We start from the raw sequence: 27,453 nt of genomic DNA, 5'->3' as shown, positions 1-27,453 counted from the left end.
ACATACATATCTTTGTTTATCTATTAATTATTCTGTCTATCTACCCCCCCACCCTCTCTCTCTCTTTCAGAAGTGAAAAATACAATGAACACGAAACATAAATGCAAAATACATTCATTTCATTTCAAACAAAATGCATTTATTAAAAAATCAACCGTCATTACATTACAATAAAAATCGTGCCTAAAATTTCATTATTTACTTTCTTTTTCCCCCTCTCCGGCGTTCCATACGCCCGAACCCGACCGATTTGTTTTCAAACAAGGCTCCATTTCCCACGCCAGCGATAGCTCCGCCCTCCTTCTATGGCAGACGATCTGCCCAAAAATCATCAAAACAGCGCCGGCGTGGGGGCCTATGGGACGCGGGGACAGAGAAGATTAGTCGGTAGCTTTTGCGCAGGGGCCATGCTAATCTTCTCTGTATCGTTCCAATTTTAATAGATGTGTTGCCGAAGCGAACACGACTATGTCAGGAAACCTCTCTCAATTTAAACTAGAGCACATGTATTTCAAACTCTACACAGTTAGCACGCCAGCACCACGTGTACCCGTAGAATAGCGACGCTCCGGCGGGATATAATAGGTACTATTGACCGACTGATCATAATAACAACTGGAAGGTATAATAGATTTGTCACGTGACCAGAGCTCCCACCAATAGGAACCAAGCACAAGCCTTTATGCAAATCGATTATATGGAACCGAGCCACCGACGCACACCGATGCTCGTAATGTGTGATCAAAGTCCACAGGAAGCTTTCCATTTGTAATAATATCCGAGAGAATAATAACAAGCAGACGTCTATGGCGCTCTTGATCTCTTTGTTGACTGCAACGTTGACAAAGTACAGACGGGAATCGTTGTAATTGAAGTAGACCCATGCAGATATTTGCTGATAGACGGTGCACCGTAGACATCTGTAATACTGAGGGTAATATGGATATTCCTTTACTCTCCGCTGGTCTAGTTCCCAGTAACCCTAGTCATAGTCTGAAAGAGATTAGAAAAAAAACATATTATCTATAACATCAAATGAAAAGCTCCATGTATGTATTAACGTATATTTATTACTCATGGTGAAATAACATAAGTCTAACTTTACAAAGGAACATTAAAGTTCAAGACAGAGTAACTGTAGCAGATCACAATCAATAATAATTTCGGATGTTGGGAAAATATATTCAATCCGAATACACAGGGATAGAGAGAGAGGTTCAGCAAGTAGAGAATAGAAGGTGAAAACACGTGTATTTTGCAGAAAAAACAATAACACACAGATGGGGGAAGAAAGTATACGGAATGAGATTGCGGATGCTAAGTTTAATAGTGTATGAGTAAATGAAGATTAAGTACTAAGTAAAGCAGAGTAAAATACATAGTGGGCATAATAGAAAAAGGGAGATGAATATACATGTATATATATATAAGTACATAGGGAGATGAGCATATACAGGAAAGAGAAATGAATATAATTATATAGGAAAGAGGGCTATAGTAAACATCGGCCTATACCGATATGAGAGAAAAGGGATCGAAAATAACAGAGAAAGTAGGATGAACATAATTAAAAGAAAACGAACATATATCAAGAAAAGGGAACATACATATATCAAGAATGAGAGCGAACATATATATCAAGAAAAGAGAACGAACATATATATCTCAAGAAAAGTGAGCGAACATATATATCAGGAAAAGGGAACGAACATATATACATGTATATCAAGAAAAGAGAGCGAACATATATATATGTTCGCTCTCTTTTCTTGAGATGTATATGATCGCTCTCTTTTCTTGATATATATATATGTTCATTCTCTTTTCTTGATATATATCAAGAAAAGAGAGCGAACATATATATCAAGAAAAGAGAGCGAGCATATATATCAAGAAAAGAGAAGGAACATACATATGAAAAGAGAGCAAATATATTTATCAAGAAAACAGAGCGAGCATATATCAAGAAAAGAAAGCGAACATATATTTTAAGAAAAGAGAGTGAATATAAAAGTTAGTGAAAATGTAATAATAGAAGAGAAAAGGCAGCAGAAAGACTATAGTCAACACGAAGAGGGGCGAGAGTAAAATGATATACAAAGACAAATCACAGAAGTGAATATAATCCGAGATATAGCGGAGCGAGGGAGGATCAAATACAGTGAAAACATTGTGAAAACTAAAGTGAAAAGAGATTGAACTATATAAAGAGTGAACATACATCATATGTATAGACAAAAGTGATCATACAGGTATTAAGAGAGTGCACCTTACAAACAAAAGCGAGTGGACAGACCATGAAAAGAGAACTAACAAAGGGTGTAGATAAAAGGAGTATCGTACAAAGAAAAGATGATGGCCATAAAAGCGAGACTGGACACGCAGCGAACAAGAGTGGAATTTTGTACCAATACAGAGACCAAACCCCGGGACTGAACATATAATATACATAAACCAGGATAGAAAAAGAAAAAGACAGGGAAGGTCCACAAATATGATCAGTAATTTATAAAGAGGAAAGGGTGTATAACCATTAAAGAAAAAAAGATTTAACATATTAAAGAAAGACGGATGACCAGACCGAAAAGAAGAGAATAAACGCATAAAGCCCCTTGGTCTGCGACCCTTCGCGATTTTTATTCGATCGCACGACAGGCTGCAACAGGCATCAATCGTATCTAAAGCCCCTTTCTCAATTGGTGATGCGACTGCTTACAACCGTTGCGATTGTGTGCAACATATATTGTGACCAAATGATCGCAAACGATCGCAAGAGCGATTGTGAAAGCCCCTTAACTCATAAGACGGCATTGCGATCGGCCGTGCCACAGACTCATGGTGTACTGGCGGCATCCAGTCGTAGGAGCCCATGCTAAAGCCCCTTTCACAATTGATGGTGCGACTTGTTACAACCGTTGCGGTTCTGTGCAACATTATGTTGTGACCAAATGATCGCAAACGATCGTACGAACAATTGTGAAAGCCCCTTAATCTTCTCTGTATTTCAATACATGTGTTGTCGCATTCAGTCACAAGGCTGGTCTCTGTATATAGGTCACTAGCGCACGTTCAAGTGTTTCACGACCTCCAGCCGACTAGGTGCGACTACTTAGTCGTGCCAACTCTCGCATCATTTCGTGCAACGTTGAACAACACTTGCACGACTGGTCCTACTATCTGATACCAAATTGATCGCATTTGATCGCGTTTGGATTTTGTACACATTCAAAGTTGAGATGCAAATAGTCATGACCATTTCGGGTTCGTGCGATGGGCGATCCTCCACAATGACTACGAGTGCTCGCAAGACACAAAGCGAACGATCGTGCAATACCAGGGGAAAAAATGTTGCCGGAGATCGCAAACTGATTGTGGATCAGTTGTGAAAGGGGCATTGAATCGTACTATTCAGAGAGGGGGGGGCATTGGGTTGAAGAGAAAACGAAAAATATTGAGCAGTGAAAAGAGGGATGAACATTATGATAAGCGAAAATGAAGAAACGCAGACTAACATACAAACACGTAACAGGAAAGGAAGTAGTGATCATTGTGAATGTAATAAGAGAATAAAATAATGGCAATGAATCATTGATTGAGTTAATATATTCATAAGAAAGATAGCAAACCCATTTCCACTTACCGACTTAGGGTAGTCTGCAGGCACAGACCCCGATTGAAACTTTGATCAACAAGTGGGTCTCCACGCAAAGACTAGTACATATAAAATTTGATGTCTCCATTTGAAAGGACCTTCAGTATACATGGCATTGTAGGCTCCACAGTCAGACTCCTTAGTCCAGCGAAGTAATTGTAGCAGGCGGGACTTAGGGCGTGCAAAGCCCGGGGGGGCAGTCAAATCTATTACTGTACGCATGCGTGGCCAAATTATTTCCAAACACCCCCTAAACGAGTGTTTCTCTGTGCGCAAAATAACCCCTCTAAACATGTTTTCCGCGAGCTTCATTTACGCATTTTGGCCCCTAAGTTGTCGCCAGAATATGACTCCTAAACAAGTTTTATCTTCTTGCTAACCGTATATTTAAATATAGACAAAACTACATGTATATACATGGGTATTGCATACCCCCAGTGCAATACCACAATCGGGAACAACCTGAACACTTTTCAGAAACGAGGAGGAAAAAGCCTCGGGGAAAAGCTTGGAGAAAGAACATACCCTTAACACGTTTGGCCAATCTTAGAAGAAGAAAAAAAGCTTTGGAAAAAAGATACCCTAAATACATTTGACCCTACGATTGACCATTGACCAGTCTTTCAAAACCACCCTTTTTGATACCTTAACGAGTGCACGCGCGGCCCGCGTCCAAAACTGAAAAAACATCCCTTTAAACGCGTTTTTTTTTTGGTCACGCATGTGTACAGCAATATATTTGACTGCCCCCCCCCCCCCCCCCCCGGGTGCAAAGATGCCAATCCTGCAAAAAATCAATCGAAATGATCAAATTAATGCTGAAGTAATACTCTCTTGTTTGTAAATAGAAAAGAAGTTCACACGAAATCCAAAGCAAACAAAAGACTACTCAGTTAAGTGTGATTGTGCGTGCTGACTACCGACAATAACCACCAGCGGATAATTAACTTAACCCTTTGCGTGCGGGCCCGCGAAACCGGATACCTCTCCCTGCGGCGGAGCCGTTTTTGTACATTGCTGGTATTTGGATCTGTGGCGGTGTTTTCCTAATCTATTGCTAATTGCGCCAAACTGAAGTATTTTCAGGATTTTTAGTAAATGTAAAGATGAAAGATCAGACATTTTTCTTTCTAGAATTAACGGTCTCGCTTCTCAAATCAACAGAATAGTTAAGAAATTTACGAGGAAAAAGTTGTGTTATTTTGTCAAATCTTTGCTTTTTCCCAAGTCAATAGGCACTGTGTACAAAAATGCGTAAGGGCAATCAGCACGCGCGGACAAGTCGGGTTCGATCGATACCGCTTTGTTGTCTGCTCTAGTGCTTTTTTTCATTGCCTATTGTAACGCTACTCATAAATGGTTTCTTTACCCCCTTGTATTCAGATCATTTGCAAAGTGTATAATTACGACGATAATCCGTTTTGGGTGAAATCACAGCATATCAAATACCTTTATTTTTCAGAATGAATAAAAAGGGTGAATAAATTCCCTTGCAAGTATAATGATGATGCTGCGCAACGAAAGTCCGAAACTATTTTGTGATTTTTGGCTTCTGGGCTTCAAGACGGTGGCCTCAATGTTTCACTAAAAATCGCCTTTGGTTTCTTCTTCTCATAAATTACAGTTTGCAATAAAACATAATTTTGTTCCTGGAGATTGCATACCAGTGTTCGATTTGTTTTCCTGTTACAATTTCAAAGAGTGAAGGGGGTAAATGTGACTCAAATCTGAAATCATACCTCCCAACGCTCTCCTCGTCTCGTTCTACGTTTCATTTTTCTATCTCCCTTTTCCCTCCAAAATAACCATGCTACCGATTACTGTTCGTCACAATGAGAGAAAGTAAATTATTTTTATCTATTGAAATTTTAGCATCTAAGTATTTTTTTTCTTTCATTTTATTCATTTTTTAACCGTTCTGGATTTTTTTCACAACCGAAAACAAAAGTAATAAATAAGCCATGAAAGATTTGTATCCCGTTTTGTCTCTATCTTTGTACTCGTTCAATTAAATACAGATGCGTTGGAGTCGGTATGAGGCGTCATTCCACCCCCCCCCCCCCCTCCATTCAGCAAACGTATACAAAAACGCGAAGTCCATAAATTTGTGATTTTTAGGGGCCGGATCACTCCCTCCCACATTCAGCTCAACCCCTCCACTATTGACAATTTTCGCGATTTATCTGCTGCGCGAAATTTTTTGACCTCGCCGCTCACTGACTTTTTACTTTCAAGTCTCGCGCAAATTTTGAGACCAAATTATTGTAGATTACATCGCACACTACCAGCGTGCAAATTTTTGCGTCGCTCGCGCGATCGGCGGCCAAGATCTTAAGGGGGGGGGCATAATGCCCCCCCCCCCCCCGGGAATGACAAGAATCAAAATACCCCGGGAGATTTAGGGTTAAGCGCCTGCATGTCTTAAATAAGTAAACATTTACTTTTTTTATTGTTACTGTCGTAATATGAAAAGTAGTATTTCTGAGAGCTTTTTGTATCGCTAAATACGAGAAGCATTTACTAGGTCATCCTGACGAAATACACTAATCTTCCTTTTATTCAGGGCGTTGGCTATTAGTCCCCTCTTTTTTATAAGGAATTTGTTTGAGCGTCCGCCATGACTTTCTTTTGTTCATTTTTAAAAGAGCAGAGGATAAACGGTGTTCTTAATTCCTTTAGTTTCTATTTGTTTCCTTTGAAATAGAAGACAAAAATAAGAGCAATATCGGATGAGAGAACGAGAGAAAGCGGGGGGTGGGTTCAAAAGTTTTCCAGGGGCCCGTTTTATATAAAATTTGTTTACAAATTTTATATAACACTTGAAAGCTACTGAAATTATTCTATTTGACTGGCGGATGGTAAATTTGTTTAAATTATTGCGCATTTTTCATATAACATGTGCATGTATAATGTATTTATAAAACGGTACCAATTAGGGATTTCCTCGTTTTCCCTTTCTCTGGTTTCTAACCTGTAACTGAATGTATTATCTACTGCTTTCATTCCCTTATATCTATCGTCTTTCTATATCCCCTCCCTTCTACACCTTTTTTCTCTGAGTTCTTCTCATTTGAATTATATCTGTATCGTCTTCTTTCTTCCCGATTTGGATAACGAGGTATATACCCGCCCCCATCCCCCTCAATCCTTTCTTTCTGATTTTTTCTTCTCAGTACCTGTCATTTTACATTACATGTAACATCCCCCCCCCCCTCTCTCTCTCTTCATCGGTAACGGTTTCGAGAGATCAATGCCTCGTTTTTGCCAACTTGTAGTGATCGGAGATGGTTGCATTTGTGGGCCTCTCGTCCTATTGCATCGTGGTCATCATGTCGAAAATTTTGGGGGTTTTTCCCCCTGTTTCTCAAATAATGTCCCGAAAAACCTTCTAAAATTACTATTGTAACTGTCATTTCACAAAAAATTCTATATCATCTTCCATTTTCTATATTGAAAACGTGGGTAGATATCTTTCACAAAAGACAATATGATGATGATCTTCATCATCATCGTATAAAAATGTACGACTAAACTATTTTTTGTGAACCTGGGGCTTAGGGTTATGGCAAGACAGAGGCCTCAATCTTTCACTAAAAGTAATTTACTTTTTTAGATTTTTTTTAAATTATATGTTTCATTTAATTCGATTTCCCCCGCAGATATTATAGTAATAAAATAATTTTGTTCCTGAAGTTTCCGCATCGGTATTCGATTTGTAATATCCTGAAATTATTTCAAAGAGTTAAACGAATAAAAGTGACTAAAATTGTAAGTCTGAAATCATACCTCCCAACTCTCTTCTTTTCACTTTCTACGTTTCTTTATCTTACTATTCCCTCAAAAAGAGCAAAGCCATTACTGAAAGTAAAAGAAAGTATTTTTTCTTGAATAAATTATAGCATCCGCAATCATAAGTGTTTTTTTTTTTATTTGTTCTTTCGTTTTGTTCTATTGTCTCCTTGATTTCACAACCGATAATAAATCATTAAAAAACATTCACAATAGTTCGAATTCATTTTTGTCTCTATCGTTCAATCTAATAGTACAGAGGCGGCGGAGTTGGTAGGAAGTTTCAGTCCTCACCGTCCTCACCCCTTTCAGCAAACATGTACAAAAAATCCGAAGTCTATATAAATTTCTGATTTTTTTTTCGGGCGGTCCACTCCCTCCCACATTCAGTCACGGAAACAATTTTTTCCTCTATGAATCTTTTCTACCACGCTATTCGCCAATTAAAAAATGAGAAAGAAATAATTGGCAAAAAGTACGAAAATCAATATAATTTGGATCGGTATCAACCTTTTTTTTTGGGGGGGTGTAGGTTACACATGAATAAAAGTTTGTAGGATTGAGAGGATTCTATCGGGTGACACGCCATACAAACGTGTTTTCTTTATAGGGGGTGCCTTAGCGTAATTTATCATCCTGTATCATTCTATTTCCTCCATTTCGCGCGAGGAAACTTTTAGTTCATTATTGGTTTTATCATTTGAAGTAATTATGTTACCGTCAACTTTTCATTGCAAAAGTTTTCATCTGGGTGAGAAAAGGAAATAAGATGAAGAGCTTCTAAAACCTAACCTAATATAAATTCATTCTGTAAAATGACATGAATTAACAAAGTGTATTTTTTTAGCCGCTCCATCCCCGTCCCACAGCTCAACACCTGCACCATAAAAACATTGCAGTCCCTGTATAACATCTTTTTCCAAACATTTTGGTTTAGATGCTAACCATGGTAAGCGCCCAAAATGCGATTTTTTTTTTTGGTCGTAACGGGGGAAAAGGGGGCCAGGACGGTCTTTATTCTTATCTTTTCTACCGCGTTACTCGCAATTAAAAGCAGAAAATCGGAGAGAGGAGACAAACAAGCAATATTAGAGTGTAGGTCAGAACATTTATATCGGGGGGGGGGAGGGGTCAAACAAGAACAATGATAAAAAGTCATCAGTTTGACAAGGGTCTTAGGACCGAGTTGCAACAAACAAACATTGTGGGATTTTTTTTAAGTAATCTAACCAAAAAATAAAGTCATGTTGTAATTCGTTTAAGTAGATATTCCTTTATCTCATTCTCTCTCGTCCTCCCTGACATTTGAACATATTTTTTCGATAATTTCCCTAAATAATTATTCGTTCATCCTTATATGCATCATCACCCAGGGGAAGCGCCTTTTTGCAATATGAATCACTGACGGATGTCATAAGCACCTGTGTTGTCGGTAATGAGACATTTTTTTAGATACGGTATGTTGGTCGAAAAAAGGATTCATAAAAGCTTTTTGTATTGCTAAGTACGAAAAGCGTTCAATGGGTCATCCTGCCGATAAACACTAATCTTCCTTTTGTTCGGGACGTTGACCATCTGTATCCTGCTCTTTTCGGAAGGAATTTGTTTGAGTGGCCGCCCAGACATTCTTTTGTTCGGGTAGTGCCGATATCATGAACTACGTGGACGTTCCCCTTTTGAAAAGAGCAGAAGATGAATGGTGTGCTAAACTGCTTTCTTTTCTCCTTTTTTTTCAGAATAGTAGACAAAAATAATGAGAAGAAGAGGGATGATGGGGAGGGAAAAAGTTCAAAAGTGCACCGAGATCAGCTCAAAGTATTAAGACATTACAAGCTTTTTGCTTTTCTGAAAATGCAATCGATCGATGAAACCAAGGAGATATCATTCTATCTAGAGTAATATCTTCTTGATTAAACAAATAAGACGAAAATGGTGAATAAACGCGGAGCTTATTACGTGACGATCTTGCAGAAAAGATGTTAGCGTATAGTATACTACCATATATATCTATCAGAACAACGATACGGATCAAATCACGTGATCAGAACAAATCACGTTATCAGGCCTTATGCGCGCGCGTACGTGCTCGTCACAAAATGTATCCTCCCCGTCCGACTCCAACGAAAAAATCGGGTAAAGTTGAAATGATTTCCTATTTTCGGGATTTTTCCCCACGTAGCTGTATATTTTTTTCAATCTGTTATCGAAATAGGTTTATGAAGGAAATAGTGTCAGAGGTTTTAGTACATAAAAATTACGAAAAAGCTGAAAAACTTAACTGAATTAAACCAAACATTTCTCGGCTTCTGTAGAAGCCCGTCGTAGCTAAGTGAACGACTCGCTGGGCTTCTGTGGAAGCCCGTCGCACGCAAAGGGTTAAACTGCCATTGTTGGTGGCGGCTTAAGGCTTTACGCTAAGGGATTACAATTTCTATTAAACTTGTCACAGTATACTACCCTGTACGATTAAACAATGGAAAACATACTCAGCCTCATTACTTTCTGGGATGCCATAACAAAAGCCAGGTGTAAGAAGATTGAAATAAAGAAAAACACTATATTAAGAACCCACGTAGAATATCAAAAACGTGAAATGGATGGCACAATACAGAGGGAAAGTGTTCGAGGAAAATAAGAACAAAACATAAAAGGAAACAAAATGATAAAGTGAAAGTAATGCTTTTGGAGAAACGTGGTCTGGGGCCCGTTGCAATCAATCGCAATTCTAAAAATCATGTGCAACTTGATTTTTAACCAATCAACAGCACGCATTTGGGACTTGCGATTGATTTGTTGACTTGCGTTTACACGCAACTCTTTCTGCAACGGACCCCAGAGATTGTGAAAAACATAAAAATACAACGCATTGGAAAGGAAAACTTGAAAATAACAGCTATTGTGAAAAGAGTATATGTTGACTTTGTTTTAGAGAAAGAAGAAAAATAAATAGAGATGAAGAGGTATATAGAACGGCGATAAAAACTTCAAGTTATATCATCGTTGCCTAGCTCATAATCGAAATATACGGAATAAGGATTCCTAAAATATAGATGTTATTTGAACCCCCCTTAGAAAAATCCTTATATAAAACTATACCATCATTTGTTGTTCCTGATTAGACCTCCCTTCGACGAATTTTTGTTTATTAGAACCGGGAAGTTGGGAGGAAGAACTGTATAAAGTTTTAAATGGAGGACACCAAAGCGCTTTGAAGTAAACGAATTGGGAGGGGGAAATGAAGGCCAAGATCATTATTTTATCAATCATAATCGTCTCTGCATGGTTCTGACCAGGCCTCTGGTTTGGCCGGGTATTAGCTGGTCGCATAGTCACACCATGATCACAAACGTAGTAGAAACAAGCGAACAGCCGGGCATCTTAATTGTGTATTCACTATACATGTATATCAGTGAAGCACCACATGGACGTTTTCTGCAATAATATTTATGCGAGACATAATGACCTTCAAAACAATTAATCTGATATTTCAAGAGGGAATATTGGAAGGTTTAGATAGAGTCTTAAAATCACCAGAATTATACGCGTATTTGTAGAGTTAATTCAAACCTCAAATATAACGATACTTTTCATGCACAGTTTTATAAAATAAGCAAAATGCGATAAGTTCCAAAGTCGGATCGTGGAACAGTCGTGAAGGTGTGCAGGTTACCTTTGACATCTCCAGTATTTCATGAATAATTATACCGCAGAACCGTTCCTCGGCCCCTGGAGATACGGAGATGGGGTCAACGAAACTACTATCAAGCCACAACATGCTTGATATGAAGACAATGGAGCCCGCTGACTTCTAATTCCCACCTCAATATAAACACAACGAACTACAATTATGTCATTTAGCAATCAACCAGATGCGCATGGTGTTTATCAAATTTGCGTGGCATGGATTTGCAAAACCATCGAATATGACTAACATTTTCCCTGCTGGCCATTAATACAGCTTAGATAAGCGGCCTTGGACATGCAAAATTATTCTTTCTTCATAAGACATAAGAGTTGAACTCTGCGCCATTGCAATATGATGCATATACGCCCCCCCCCCCCTCCCCCCGCAAAACCATAATAATTCCATCCTAATTAGTAATAAACATAATAAGAAAGAAAGAATTTTAAAAAAATCAACAAGTTTAATTTCTTGCACTCCATTTCAATTCCACACTTGTTCGTACCAACGTGAAACAGTTAGGCACAGTATCGTTCAGGCCTCCAGGGACAGGCTCCTTATGATGTGGTACCTGTCATTATTTTATCTACTTCAAATCCACCACCTCAAAATAATTATGACTTCCCTATGTCCAAACCAGCCTTCACCTTTGTCAATTACTTCATTCAATAAAAACTTACATAATATTTCTTCGGATTATATTTCTTATTTAACTTTCCACGGCGAAATGCAAAATACGCCTGTGATACATCTCCATGGTTTTTATCCCTAGGCTACACACCATCCATCACGGTGTTTAGGTGAGAGAAACTTACCACCAGTGAAATGATCATTCACCAACTATCAGCGGATCGTTGATGCTTCGCGTCGCCGGGGCAGTCGGCGTAGATCCGAGAGAAGGACACGATCCCCGCGACCAAACATCTCTATTGGTGCGATGACCTTGCGGTAGACAAGACAGTTGCTGGTCCAATCTGGGAACTCTGTTCCAGCCGATTGATACTTTGCAAAAGCTTTAGTAGTTTAGGATGGAATACATCGGAAAGTCAAACATTCTCTCGGCTGCAAAAGCAAACGCAACCATATCTAATTTCTCGTTTCAGAAGATTGACCTGCACAGTCACACGTTCAGGAGCAAGCGCGGGCAGACGTGTAAGAACTACCGGGAAAACTATCAACCAGTCACGCACGTGCTTATGTTTTGAGTTTTGTTATGTAAATAGAGGAAGGCGTTCTGACTTCAGAATTCACCACTTGGTTGGGTGGAAGTATGGTGCGCCATTTGTCCCATATGAAGGCGATTAACTCAGGGTGTTTTTTTTTCGATCGAAAAGCTCGGTTCATTGAGGAAAGAAAAATCATTTTGTCAAAACACAGAGGAGTTTTTTAACGACAAAACTTCGTTTATCGGCGATAAATTCTTTTCTTTTCGCCGGAAAATCAGTTAATCGGTGATAAACGAGGTTTTTTGTGAAGAATAAATGAATGAATTTTAATTTCGTTTCAATTCCGACAACAACAGAAACAGTAAATCATTGCATTACAAGTAAATAGCAAAGAACAAAAGTAAATAATTACACAATAATATATATATATAATACATAGTATGAAACATTTGCAACATGAATGAGACAAGATGGAAAAAAAACGTGGTGACCTACTAAGAAGCTTAGCTTGTGGGCCATACTAGGCCACCAGAATGTTATAAACTTTTATAATCAATCGTTTAAAACAAGAACAAACAAACCAAAATATGAAACAATTTGGAGTAAATAACCTACGTACATGCATACATATTTACAAAAGATACACCAAAAAGTAGAAAATGTGAAATGCTGAATGCAAACGAATTCTATTATACTTGAGGTATAAGAATCTGAAACTCAAAAAGAAGTAAAAGACGGAAAAGGGAAAAATATGAAAAGTACGAGACGGGAGGGAAGGTGGGGTAAGGAGTTTTCAAAAAAAGGGGGGGGGGTCATAAATCTAGGTGCCGGGTAAAAATGGCAGAGGTAATAATGGCAGAGGTAATAATGGCAGAGGTAATAATGGCAGAGGTAAAAATGGCAGAGGTACAAATGGCAGAGGTAAAAATGGCAGAGGTAAAAATGGTAGAGGTAAAAATGGCAGATGTAAAAATGGCAGAGGTAAAAATGGCAGAGGTAATAATGGCAGAGGTAAAAATGGCAGAGGTAAAGATCATGATATGCTACATCAACAAGGAAACAAACAGAACCTTTTCGGTTAATATCAGTCATAGTCATTGAACTTGAATGGACTCCTCTCGACGAAAGGAGTATTATGAACTGATTAGATATTATATGGATTTTTCTGTCATCATTTTAGGTCTATACATTATCGTTGATATGATCAAACTCAAACCATTTCATGCCAAAATAATTTCAGTTAGTGATTGATGACAGTATTTATCTTGGCCAGTTCGTATAGTAGAACAGCACTTCATCCCATACATAACCAACAAATTTTAATGTACCAATGTGCCTTACCATTAACACACTGAAATAGACAAGTTCGGGATTTCTTTGAACCACTGGCATAACTTGGATAACAGAAAAATAACAAAACGTTATGTAATAAAAGCAATTTTTCATATTTCAACATCATAATGGATCCGAATAGATATTGATATGATACGTATATAGTTTAATGTAAATGATATAATAATAGCAACTAGTGTTCAGTTTTTCAGAGCAATACCTCATTGCACCTAGTCCAAGTGGATATCAGGTTCCTAACCTAGTTTCTATGGTAACGGTTACCGCATTAATTTTGAAATGTGTAGCGAATCAGGGATTTGAATTTTTAGGTGTTTCTTAGGTACCATTCTATCGACCTGTCTTGAAGGGGAAATTCACCCTGACAAATGGTTTACTGTAAAATTAGCTGAAAGATATATTGGTGAAAGTTTGCGGCAAGCCCATCAAAGATTAAGATAGTTATTAGAAGTTTGAGTTTTTATGATCTGTGACGTCATATACTAGCAGCTGCCCCGTATTTAATGCACCAAAATGTATACTTTTCAATATTTTTGTGACGTACAACCCCTGACACCATCGACGACAGAACTAGCCAAGTCCATGTAAAGTACCGTGCAACTGTGCAGGTTCAGTATCATTGGGCTTGTATGCAATTTTAAACCAAAATCAATGGCATCGTCGGGCAACAAAACAACTCCAAACTCAGAATTTTTAGCAGCATACAAGATAAAGGTCTTATAAAAACAAAACTAACACCGTAGTCAACCAACATATACTCATTCAATATGAAATATTAAATGTTCTTCTTCAAATGCAGTGTATCACTGGCTCGAAAGCGTCCATCATGGATATTAAATTTATCTCAATCACTTGCATCGATAAGTCCGTTAACAAAATTGTCCAACTTGCTTGTCTCGTCTTCGTACGCGAATATATTCATCGTCTTAAAACGCAATTACGTTAATTTGTCGTAGAGTGCGCTATTCCTTATTGTTTGTCGACACCGAATACTTGTAGGGTTTTTTAATTACAAGAAAATATGACTGAGTTCTTTGTTTACAGTTAATATACATGTATTGAGGGCTATGACTAAAACAAATGCCTGTATAAATTTGGAGTACATTTATGATAAAATGAGTTGTACATGTATGTTTTGTAATTTTCGGTTAAATGCTCAGTGGTTCATGATTGCTAAAAAAAATCTTTCAGGTGCGGATGTGAAATGATTTGTATGTTACAATAAAAGCCATTTTCATTTTTTTTTTTTTTTTAAATTGACATTTCATTGATATTTTTTATTACACCATATGCGGGAAAAACTGCTCGCAAATGACGTCACCGTTAAAATGTAAAATTCTAACAGCTTTTTAAATCTTTGATGGATTCCCTAAAACCCCCACCAGTACCATTTTAATTATTTTCTGCTATTTCTACAATAATCTTTATGTCAGTGTGAATTTCCCCTGTAATGAATGAAGTATAATACTTGGGATCCAAAGTGTGCTTCAAATTTGAATATTAGAAGAGCGATTTGACATGAGAAGACCGTGCATGTAAGTCCAGGAAAAAATAAGAAATACCAACTCAAGTGCTATCCAGTCAGACTGCAGGTCCGAATAAAGTGGCTTCTTTCATCCAAGTGATATTCATGACTTGAGATGTTTTGCATATTTAATGAGCTTGATGCGGACCAAAACACCTCTTTTCATTCGGTCATTGCTGCTCTAATTGTGCATCGAATTTCATGAATTTGGTACTATTGTAAAGAGGAAGAATCATTCTTTCAGGTCATGTGTTTTGATTTATTCAAAGATTTTGTAATATAGGTTAAAATTTTGATCTAAAATATGCTACAAAATAAATATTTTCACCTGACAAAAGCTGCTATTTTCACACTTTATTTTTGTTTGAGCCCAAATGATTTTTATATCATGATAAAGCTGAATATATATGCTTTGAAATGATATAGGTTTTAAAATAAGAATTGGTTTAATCGGGTCAAGATCACACTTTTCATTTGCCAAGTACATAAAGCAGTTTGAAAACAAGAATACTGCACTCTGATTGGTCAAAGAGACCACATAATGGCAAATTCCAACGGTCCCAGTGCCTGGGTTCGTGGGAAGGTCGCACTTCCCATGTGGTAATCTCCTCAAATACCCCGCGCCTGCAGTTCTGTGATCCTTATCCAGCCAATCAGAACTTTGGATTTCATGCAAGTACAAAATTTCAGAAATCTCGTCTTGTACCTTGGTGGGAAAAGTGTGATCTTGACCCGATTAAAAGGTGCCGCATATCAAGAGTGGCATTGTGAGAAAGTACAGAAATTCAGCTTTATGGTGATAGAGATATTATTGAGGCTCAAAATAAAAAGTTTTGCACAATTTGCAAAAGAAAACAGGGGAAGAAAATTCAGTTTTGAGGCACATTTTCGGGCCAGAAATTTACTTATTTAACAAAATATTGTATACAAAATAAATGACCAATATGAAAGAGTAACTTTTACTCTATCTGATAGTGCAATAATATTTCATTTAACTTGAAATTAAAACAGGTATATTCTTAGAGAAAGACAATCTCACGAATCACGAGATTTTGCAAGGAGGAGGATTCAGCCACGAGATGATTTGGATGAATCTGGCCTTTTTGCTCATTAGCATAGGGACCTGCGGTCTGAATGTATCAATTTGGTGCAGAAGATCTACAGCATCATTTGAAAATGTTACCCTTTCCATTAGTCAAACATTATTATTCCAATTTTCTTCTCAGAACCTTTCATATTTAATTTACTGTACATGGAGGGGCTTTTGGGTTTTTTGGCATGGGGGTTTAAAACTGACCATTTATACCTCTATCATTTTTTACCTTTGCCATTATTGCCTGTGCCATTTTTTCCTGTGCCATTTTTACCTTTGCCATTTTTACCTCTGCCATTTTTACCTCTGCCATTTTTACCTTTGCCATTTTTACCTTTGCCATTTTTACCTCTTCCATTTTTACTTTTGCCATTTTTACCTCTGCCATTTTTACCTTTGCCATTTTTTACCTCTGCCATTTTTACCTCTGCCATTTTTACACCGAGCCTTAATCTAAGGGCGCTGAAAGTAAGAGGTAGAGAAGGCTTAACCCACCCCCCCCCCAAACAAAACAACAACAAAAAAGGAAAACAATTGGGGGAGAGGGCAAAAATTTTCATAGGGGCAAGATGCATATTAGAAGAAACTCGAAAGCGAGTGAGCAAAGTAAAAGAAGGATTTCGTGCACACATAGGGATAATTTGTGAAAATATTCAATAAAACATGTTAGTTTTCAAAATGTCTTGGGCAAATTTTCCTTTTGCGCTGCGTACGGTCATGCCCCGCATGTGTCCCTTTAAATAATGAAAAAAATATGAAGGCACTCTTCTTGTCTAACAATTGTTAATTATAATTGTAATGAAAAAAATTATCTGTCCATTCAATGTCAGAAAGTGAAACCCCCGATTTTCTTTTTCTTCTATTTTTTTTCTAGCTATATAGAATATTGTTCGTTGCTTAGTGCGTTTCACCAGGGGCGGCCGTTCTGGGGGTGCGGGGGACAGGAAGCATATAGCGCTCCCCCACACTTAGGTCTTTAAAACTGCTATGTTGGCTATTGTGAATTACAACTCTATTCCACCCCACCCCCCCCCCCCCCCCATTACTCGGAAAGTATGTAGTGTTTGAAAAATGTATATATGAATATCATTTACTTTCATATGGTTATGTTGGTTGAAGAAAAAGTGATCATCGGAAAATTCCCTCACGAAATACATCTTTTTATTGCTTGAAGAGGACATAAACATAATTTGTATGGCCATAATTACGGATAAGGGTGGAAATTTGCATTTTTTTAGAATGAGAGGATCAGTGCCCTTTTAAGGCATAACTGTTCGTTGTATGAAATTGTATCATCTCTGTAATGCATACATGCCCCTTCAGTGCAAAAAAAGGGAGAGAGAGAGAGAGAGAGAGAGAGAAAATGGATGAGAAAAGGGATGTATTTCACAATATGAAATGTCAACTTCAAATAAGCAGATTCAAAACAAATTGTTACCTCGCAAAGGGCACATTTCATTTTAAAGACAAAAAAATCATACGGGAATTATTTGGGGCAACTAAGTGCCTCCTCCCCCATCCCATCCTCCGGTTCCATTGCACATGCAGAAAGGAAATGGCGCTAAATTTGCAATTACCTTCCATTAAACAGACTGAAATATCTGAACTATATAACGAGAAAAGAAAAGGGACGTTTATCAGAAGTATATAAGGGCATTCAATTGGGGCACATAATCAGAGGAGAAAAGGGCACAGTGGACAAGAATTTCACTTTGACAAAGGGAGAAAAGTGGGCGATTCCTCAATTTTCTTGTCTTTGAATAATTGATTATTTCAGGTTACACATGGGGGTGCATGGCTGTACTCAGCCTCGGGGGGGGGGCAGTTGCCCGCAGACATAAAAACAAAAATAACATTTTTTCAATAAAGAATTTCACAAAATTTACCCAAAGTGTATAGAAAATTTTTAAACTTCACCTTAGAAAATGCAAAAAATGCCCCACGGCAAGTTTGGCAACTACATTACATGTAAGCCCCATCGCTTTCGAATTTCTATTAAAATCTTTATTCCCCTTGGCCCTCGAGTCTCCATAATTTGTTGATTATCGCATACACGACAGGGATGGGGGTAGAACCTCGTTTTGCAACCCCCAAATTTCATTGTGGGGTGCGGGGGGGGGGGGTGAGTATCCCCTCTGCCTGCCCCCGCTTCCAGAACCCTTGGACCCAATGATGATGACAATCCATCTTTTTTAAACCCCTCACCCCACCCCAAAAAATTGTTTTGCCACAACCAAAGTTTATGTGGGGGGCAGCTGCCCCCTCTTTGGACCCCCACTATCAGCGCTTTTGAAATCAATGAAAATTATCCCTTTTTTAAGCCCCCATACTCCACCCCCACCCACGTGGATCCGAGACTATACACAACCGACATATTTCATTTCATTTCATGCAAACATTTAGTTTCTTCATTTTTTACTGTAAACATAAATTCATGCTAAAATCAGTTTGACATGAAGAATATAATTATGTACAACTTAAATTAATAGAAGAAGGCGTACATGCAAAGGCTTGTGGCGGGATACGCCTCTATAACACAGAACAAGTAACAGTAGCCTCTTGTAGAGGCCCTGGTGGCTGCTTCCCGAGCGAAGCGAGGGATTTCCTAATTCGCGAAGCGAATTAGGCCTGGCGAGCTTCGCTATATCCCTTGCTTCGCTCTGGAAGCAGCCGCCTCGACAAGAGGCTAAAGTAACACCAGAAAGAAAAGACGAAGGGCTGGAAAAGGGCAGAGAGAAGGAGAGAAGAAACGAGGGGATAATGGTTTCGAGAAACGCAATCCCACACGACAAATAATTGAAATGGCGCCATCTCTTGTTTACAATTTATATTAATTTTTTGAATTATTATTATGGAATCTTCAATGAACAGGTGGGTCAGTGATTTGCCTGGATTGTGTATTGGACATTCTTTTCCCTTTTTAGCTTGTTTTAAGGAAGCCCCCCCCCCCAAAAAAAAAAAAAAAATCCTCCCTCATCACGAAAATGTTGAAACCCATTTCTTTATTGTAGGCCTACATTTTAACAGAATTACACCAAAGTGTGCACCAAATCCTAATTAACTCCCGTCTCTACCTTTCTCTTGTATATAGGCGTATCATAGTGCTTTCATTTAAAACGTAGGATATAAAGGCGTCGCCATTTCCCCCAATTGAATGACATTTGTAGTGCAGCATATAAACATACGACCAATCCCTTTTTCCTACAATTTACACATTCATTATTCTTACCTTTGCCCCCCCCACCCCCTTGAAAAATCATGCGGTCGCTGTCTTCCCCCTCTAGCTAGCGCTGTCCCTGATTTTTGCCCCTTCTCCACAAAAAATAAAGAATAAATAAAAAAATCATGCATAACAATTATGGGTAAAATAGAGAATGTTTGGACACGTACTGAAAATAGCACCCCCCCAACAAAAAAATCCAACAAATCATGCATTATTATGGTCAAAGTGAGTAGGGGCTCGTATACTACCCCCCCCCCCCCCCAAAAAAAAAGAGAAAAATCCATAACCCCTCTCCCCTCTCACTCTCAATATGGGTGCCACCGATCTTTGGCCAAAAAATCAACAATGAAATACCACATCAGTTTTTGTATTTCACAGATTACATTTCGCATTTCAAGGAGGAGAAGTCGCATTTCTTCTGCATAGAATTAGCGGCCAAAAAGGGTTTCTACTAAATGAAACTGAGGTGATTTTGGTTGAATTTTTAACTTTTAGCGTACTTTCCAGACTTCCAGGGGGTGCTGCCCGCCTGTGTCATATAACACACTCAGCACCCTAAGGCAAATCTTGGGGGGGGGGGGGGGTGCTCGTCGCTTCACCACCCCCGCTTACCAGGGCCATGTCTTTATATAGATTTTGTTTAATGTTCTAAATCATTGTGTAAAGCGCTATGTCAATTTGTAAGAGCACTATATAAACATAAATTATCATCATCAGTAATATAATGATATTTTTCATTGTTATTTGCAAAAGGGTGACTTCATTTTTTTTTTAAATTAGTGTTGGGATCCAATACATAAAATATGCATTGATAGATTTGTTTTCTTCAGGCCCTATGTTACATCGTCCCAGGCTTCACTTCATTATATTAAGCCCTTGTAATGTTTTCATTATGCTAGAGGTAGGTCCTTTTTATTCACCTTTGTCATTTTCGATAATTCAGATTTGAAAATGCCAGTTTCAGTATATATAGTAGGCCTTTTCATCTTTGCTAACTGACTTGACTTTTGTCGATGGTGGCAGCAAACAACATATTCTTCGGAGTTTGTTTGTGTACCATTTCACCACCACTCGCCGCATACTTGGAAAACCAAAGCTAAAAGAAGTGTTACCAAATCTTTGTATTGAGCTAGTCCACCGCCCACGCCTATGCATACACGCCTAGTTTATACGCATGCCTCATAAACCCCAAGCCCGTACACACGGCGTGCAGATCTGTTCGGCGACCGGTGCCTAGCTGGATATTCCGCGGGAGGGTAGCGTGTGATTGTGGAAGATTTCGTGGAATTATCACTTTTTTGGCCAGTGACAGCATTTTATTTGATCAGGATCCGTTCAATGAGGATATCTTCCAACACGAGGAGTGCTCTTGAGTCTTGCATTACTTCAGAAGTTTCGTGGGATATTTTTTTCTTCTGTAAGTTTGATGACAAGTTTTGATTTCAATTTTCATTCACGGACCTCATTTGTCCAACATTCAATTCCAATCGAAACAAATGTTGTTACATTTGACTTCCGGTTATTACTAAGTGTTGAATGGCCCATGATTATTATGAAACCTAAGAAGTCTTGTGCATGTATGCATCTTTGAAATGTAAGTTTGGCAAGACCAGTGTTCTAAATATTGTTTGTGGTCATTCGCATGCATGTGCAATATTTTTGGCGACTTGTTGGAAATGTGTGAATATACATGTATGCAATTTTGTATTTGCCTTTGCCTTCTTTGGCTTTGCCTTCTTTGCGCATACTATACTACCAATAATGTGTCTCCTGTGTGAAAAGTTGGACCAATGGCAAAGGGGGGGGGGGGGGTGGAGGGGGAGAGGTGGCTCTTTGACTGAGTCTTTGTTTAAAAACCAGAGCACAAAACCCGGGGGGGGGGGGGGCGTCAAATATATTGCTACATGCATGACTCCAAAAACGTGTTTAAAGGGGTGTTTTTTCAGTTTTGGACGCAGGCCACGCATGCACCCGTTAAGCAGTTAAGGGTATCAATGGTCAATTGCGGGGTCAAACGTATTTACGTGTAGGGTACATGTTGTATACATATGTTTTTTTCCAAAGCTTTTTTTTTAATGACTAGCCAAACGTTAGGGGATGTTTTTTTCCCAAGCTTTATCCTCGGGGGCTTTTTCCTCCTCGTTTTTGAAGTGTTCGGGCCCAGACAAAACTTGTTTAGGTGTCGTATTCTTGCAAAAAAATTCTATAAGGGCCAAAAAGTGTAAATGAAGCCTGCGACTAACAGAGAAAAACCCGTTTTGGGGGTGTTTGGAAATAATTTGGTCACGCATGTGTACAGCAATACATTTGACTGATACAAGTGTTGCCAAGTACGACTGTACTACTCAACGGAAGGAGAAGAAGAAGAATTTTGTGCTCCTCCTGGCCATACTGCTATGAGACATTTTTTATACTCTATGTATGTGCTATATTGTCTCAACTCTCAAATACTACCGTATACACAAACACTAACAGTAGTCCATTTGACCATATCACTTGAGCAGTGAGCTAAGAATTAACAGGCGGCCTTATTTACCCCACTCTCCCCTAAATCTCTACTTTTTTATTGAAAAAAAAAGGGTCTTGAAATGATTAAACCTACGTTTTGAAAGACTTCTACTTGGAAATATTACTCACTGCAACCGCTTGAGTGTTGCAGCCTCCAAGCACTAACATGTAGGCCAACATCAATCGTTGCCATTGATTTTGTGCAGTGGTCAGTTATGTGCTTTTATGGCATGATTAATTGCGATGAGATGGATCTGCATTGTAGATGACTATCCTTGGCTTGTATAGATTTCCATTACTCAAATGACCCTCAATACTAATTTAGAGTGCACACACAGATCTACACCTTGGTATCCAATACTGGTTGCCATTACGAGCTATCAATAATAATATTATTTTGGAGTACATGAACACTATATATTACTGTGAAAAATTATTATTGATTCAAAAGTATTTACTATTTATGTGTTTAACGTCAAATGATGAGGCACAGCTTATGCATAATTTTGTTTTTAATTTTCAGAGGCTTGGGATTTCGGATTAATATACATTGTATGTAGTTGTTTGTAAATGCTTCCTAATATTTGGACACCCACCTGGGTCCCGTTTCATAAAGGGCTTGCAACTGTTGTAACTTTGCTATTATGGCAACTACATGTACCATGGTGACAGGGCTCAGCAGCCAATCATAATCAAGGTTACCATTGTAGTTGCCATAATAGCAAAGTTACAACAGTTGCAAGCCCTAAATTATGAAACGGGACCCAGGTGGGTGTTTCATAATAATGATAATATTCCGCATTTATATAGCGCTTAATACATCGGAACGACGTCTCTAAGCGCTTTACAGACATATTATTACCCCGGTCATCGGATCCTTGCATGCCCGCATACAATGTATGCACCTTCTCCACTCCCTGGGGAGCATTCCAACAAGAGTTCCAAGACTCAATTGCTAGGCATACTACATATAGGCTTTCACATCCTACCGGGTACCCATTTAACACCTGGGTGGAGAGTGGCAAAGTGTGGATTAACGCCTTGCCAAAGGACGCTAGGCCATAGTGGGATTCGAACACACGACCCTCTGATTACAAGGCGAGAGTCAGAACCGTTACACCACGACGCTTCCACGAAAGCTGTTTGTATTAAAGTTAAGAGCAACTTTAAGAACGACCGGTGAACCTTTCTTACATGTACATGTATGTGCTAATAATCACAGATGAACATTTATGGTGAATATCATTTACCACAAGAAAGGATCACCAGTCGTTCTTAAAGTCACTCTTAACTTACGAACACCTTTATGAAATGGCCCCCAGGATTTATAAAACATGAACATGTACACACACCTTATTTGATCCATGTGATATTTGTAATTTGAATTGTGAAAGTGGGTCTGTATTCAGTATCTATTTTATGATATATGATGCTATGATGCTATTGAACTTTCTATGTGTAGCGGGATGGAAATTTGAGATTTTAAAATGTTTTGGTATGAAAGTTAGTTTGCCTTCAAGCATCACAGAATATCATGAAGCATGTCTTCAGGCCTCCAAAGACTGATGATTCAAATTCTATATGTTTACTTTTAGTTGTCAGTTTCTGGGTCAGGCTGACGTTTCGAGTGTGAATGTCTGTTAATTTCTAAGGAATATAGAGGATCATAGAGCAAGATGGTTTATGAATCAGAAGAGGATTGGGAATTTGGGATGTTGCTAGGATTTGGGCTGTCGATGACATTTTACTGCCATTATTCGGAGGTTGAATAGGTGTGACTGATTTTAATCTCCTTCAGATTTATTCCAGGCTTCTTCTTGTTCGGCTCGCTAGCAGTCTTCAGTTTACCTCTTTATTTTGCAGTGCATCAATTGAAAGATGCATAGCTAGCCTACATCTAGTATTAGATGTTATGTACAATGTACATGTACATCAAATGACTAGGCCCTATAATACCACAAATGAACTTCAATACGTGCCTGGCTTCCATTGCAAAACGTGTGCATCTTTCTGACTGTATTTGTTTAGTAAACAATACCTTGATAATTAAAGTTTGCTTAATTTATGTTGTACTAGGGTGTGTTCAATGGAATCAAGATTCAGAAAGAATCACATATCATAATGCACACACAGAACATTTGTGGGTGTGTGGAAGTAGTCTGCTGGGCAAACCCTTCACTGGAGTAAAGGGTCTGAATTACAGCCTACTCATGCCTTGTGTACCGAAGGCCGTCTCACTCCTGAAGGATTGAAACAACAAGTTTTGTTTGTGCTAGTCTTTGCGTGGAGACACACTTGTTGATCAAAGTTTCAATCAGGGTCTGTGCCTGCAGTCTAGTGTGGAAGTGTGTTCAATAACAATGGCTTTCCTCTCTTTTAAAGCCCACCCACCATAGATATGTACATTTCAGATCAGACTGTTTGACCCAGGAAGTATAAGGTCAATTTGGAGTGTACTTTACATGTACATGTACGCAATGTATCCAAACTGGCAGAAGAAGGCCTACATGTAAATAGAAAAATTTATAGTAAAAAACGATGATCAGCAGCTCCATTGATTTGTGAAATACATTAAAAGGTACCAGTTAGTCTCCAAGCACGACTCATGTGTGACACTTTAACCAACCATGTCTAGCCTTAAGACTACATGTACATGTAGATGCCAAACTCTATGGCCCGTATTCATAAAGGTGGTTTTTAAAACCATCGTTAGAAACTAAGAACCCATGCATGGTTTATAAAATGCAAATTCAAAAAATGTCCAATGCTCATGCACGCTTTTCTCACATTACACCAAATTGAAGCCTGTTGCCATGGTTAAAGGGATGGTTCGGGCTGAAAATATTTATCTCTAAATAAATAGAGTAAAATTCACAGAGCAAAATGCTGAAAATTTAATCAAAATCGGATAACGAAAACATCATTTGAATTTTAAAGTTTATCAATATTTTGTGAAAAAAGGTTATATGCACATCGTCATGAATATTCATTACATGTAGGTGGAAAAGGCAGCTCCTTGATGGTCTTAATGCTGTTAAAATCAGAGTTGGATAAGATGAATCTGAACAACTGACATGCTAAAAGCTCTTTGTATGTTTTCAATTTCTGTATGGTTGCATTCAGTCGAAGTATGTACACGTACACAAAATGATTGCAAAAAATAATGAAAAATATATATACAGTTTTGTGTATAGTTTCACTTGTTTTAATAATTTACAGTGTGTAAATTCTTCAATATACAGCTGTGAAGCAGACTTTGAACATTTTATTTGTAATTTATTACTTTAAGATGAAGAGCAGGCTCTCGGTTGTCAATTTGTTGGGATTGCACTGCATACACAAATATACACCTTTGAATTTGGAAGCAAAAATGGAAGCCTTCTGCTAAAAGTTATTTCCTCTTCATGTATTTCTTATATTTTTCTACATGTTGTATTAAAGTCAGCTTTATGCAATAAAGCCAGTACATTACAAGTACACATTTTTTAGAGGAGATACACGTGCACAGGTGAATAGTTGTTTGAATTGGGATTATTAGTACCGGTACACAAATATCTGTGGTACTTCGACCAAGGAAATAGTATACAAAATACACCTCTGCATTTTTCTTTTTCTTGTCTGGGAATGTTTGTTTTGGGGTATGGTTGGATGATGTATCATTGTCTTGGATAGCAGACCCTTTTGCTAATTGACTCTTTCAGACTACACAGGTCTGTATTTTTTTTTTAAAGAGAAAATTTGTCATAAATTTGTTATTTCATTTTCCGATTTTGATGAAATTTTCTGTTCAAATCATATTATTTTCGGCCCGGAGTACCACTTTGAGAGAAGTGCCGCAGATAATAATTTTCTCGCTATCGCATTGCAATTTGCTCCACATTTTCTTAAAAGATTGCTGCAGAAAAATTCTTTCGTGTAGTTTAAGCACAAGTTTGCATAGGACTGTACTACAAAACTCAGTTGAGAGCTTTTGTCTTATGATGAAAAATGCTTGTATATCGAATATGGTAAACAAAATTATTGCCTGTGCTGTTGAAATAAAACTTTAGATGTTCTTTGTTTTCCTCACTCTCCTTTATTCAGATATCATCCGCAATGAAGCCTTGGGCCAGACGCATGTGATATGCACCCTGATGAGGACTGCGTGATGAGTAAGGATTAGGCACCTATCAATTATTAGAGAGCATTGGAGACTCGGAGGGTGTGAAGACGCTCAGCCAGGATGTATGTACCAGAGGGCGGCGGGGTGGAAGGAGGCGATCGAGAAGGTAAGAGCTGAACTTGGTCTGAAGATTCTGTTATCTCTCATCTGTCTCTGCTTTGTACTCTCTCTCTGTCTCTTTAGCTCTCAAAAGTGGAAAAAGTGGAAAAAGTGGGGTAGGGTATCATCCACACCCTATCCCATGGTTCCTTTTACTTTTTAACCCATTTAGGCATCATGTCTTTCCCTTTAAAGGTAAAACAGAGTAGTTGCAGCAAACAATTATATTATGAGAAAGTCTTAAATCAATGTTAATTGTCAAAATATTATCATACATCTAGATCTGGATCATCTGGTAACATAATGTAAACTTAACTTTGTAAAATCATGAAATCTTAGCTAAAAAAAGCCTCAAAATCAATAATTCTGTTGTTCACTAACGCAGAAAAGCATATGTGGGACAGTGGATAAAATATTGCTTCTGTTTCTGTTTGTGGTAACTCCCGTAGGAACTCGGCAGGACAGCATTTTTTGCTGGTAAACGCCAAGCTGGTATATAACCAATTACCTTGGAAACATTTTACGTCTAGGTTATTCACTAGGTGGTTTCAGACCGCCTCGAAGTTCGCCAGTTCCAGGTATTCTCTGATCGGGAAATTTACCCCGATCAGAAAATACCAGGTATTTTGGCGGTGTGAAAGCAAACTACGCGTAATATCCCCGAAAGAAAATACCCGATAAATAGTAGGTACTTGGCGAAATTACGAGAACTTTCGCGGGGATTTTTCCAAGGTCGTGGGTATTTTGGCGGTCTGAAAGCAAATTACGGGAACTTTTAGCCCAGCGTGTCGTTGGGTGCGGCGCCGTGCATGGGTTGCTGCTGGGCTAGTGATTTTGAATTTCGCGCCTTGCTGCTTATCAGACCATACTGCGCATGCTCGTAACTTCAGGAACTTATCCCGAAGGGTATGTTTCAGGGCGGTGTGAATGCAGGAATAATTAATTAATAATTAATGGGTATTTTTCAGCCTAAAAAAGTTATCGCAATTTAACGGGGATTCTTGTGATCGAGGCGGTTTGAAACCACCTAGTCATAGCGGCTGACGTAATAGACGACAGATATCACTCTTGGGCCTTTTTATCAAAGTGGAGACAATGGCAGAGTTGGGATTCGAACTCACAACCTTGCGATTATGAGTCCAATGCTCTAACCACTGGACCTCACGACCCGTATAAAATATTGCTTCGAAAGGTGCCCGACATT

At 38.4% G+C, this 27,453-nt stretch overlaps 1 long non-coding RNA gene and 1 pseudogene across 1 annotated transcript; both read right to left on the bottom strand.

Annotated features, from left to right (window-relative positions):
• Positions 1-120: 120 nt before the first annotated feature.
• Positions 121-12,259, bottom strand: LOC135157864 (uncharacterized). The gene is made up of 3 exons (XR_010296785.1): positions 11,939-12,259; positions 3,641-4,436; positions 121-993 (listed from the first exon to the last, which is right to left on the bottom strand). It is a non-coding gene; the product is annotated as an uncharacterized LOC135157864 (long non-coding RNA).
• LOC129283430 (U6 spliceosomal RNA) lies at positions 395-464 on the bottom strand (annotated as a pseudogene).
• Positions 12,260-27,453: the final 15,194 nt, after the last annotated feature.

Source organism: Lytechinus pictus, unplaced genomic scaffold (assembly GCF_037042905.1).
Source record: "Lytechinus pictus isolate F3 Inbred unplaced genomic scaffold, Lp3.0 scaffold_20, whole genome shotgun sequence".
Taxonomy (NCBI): domain Eukaryota; kingdom Metazoa; phylum Echinodermata; class Echinoidea; order Temnopleuroida; family Toxopneustidae; genus Lytechinus; species Lytechinus pictus.
Note: the sequence above shows the minus strand (reverse complement) of the source record. Positions and strands in the feature narration are given on the sequence as shown.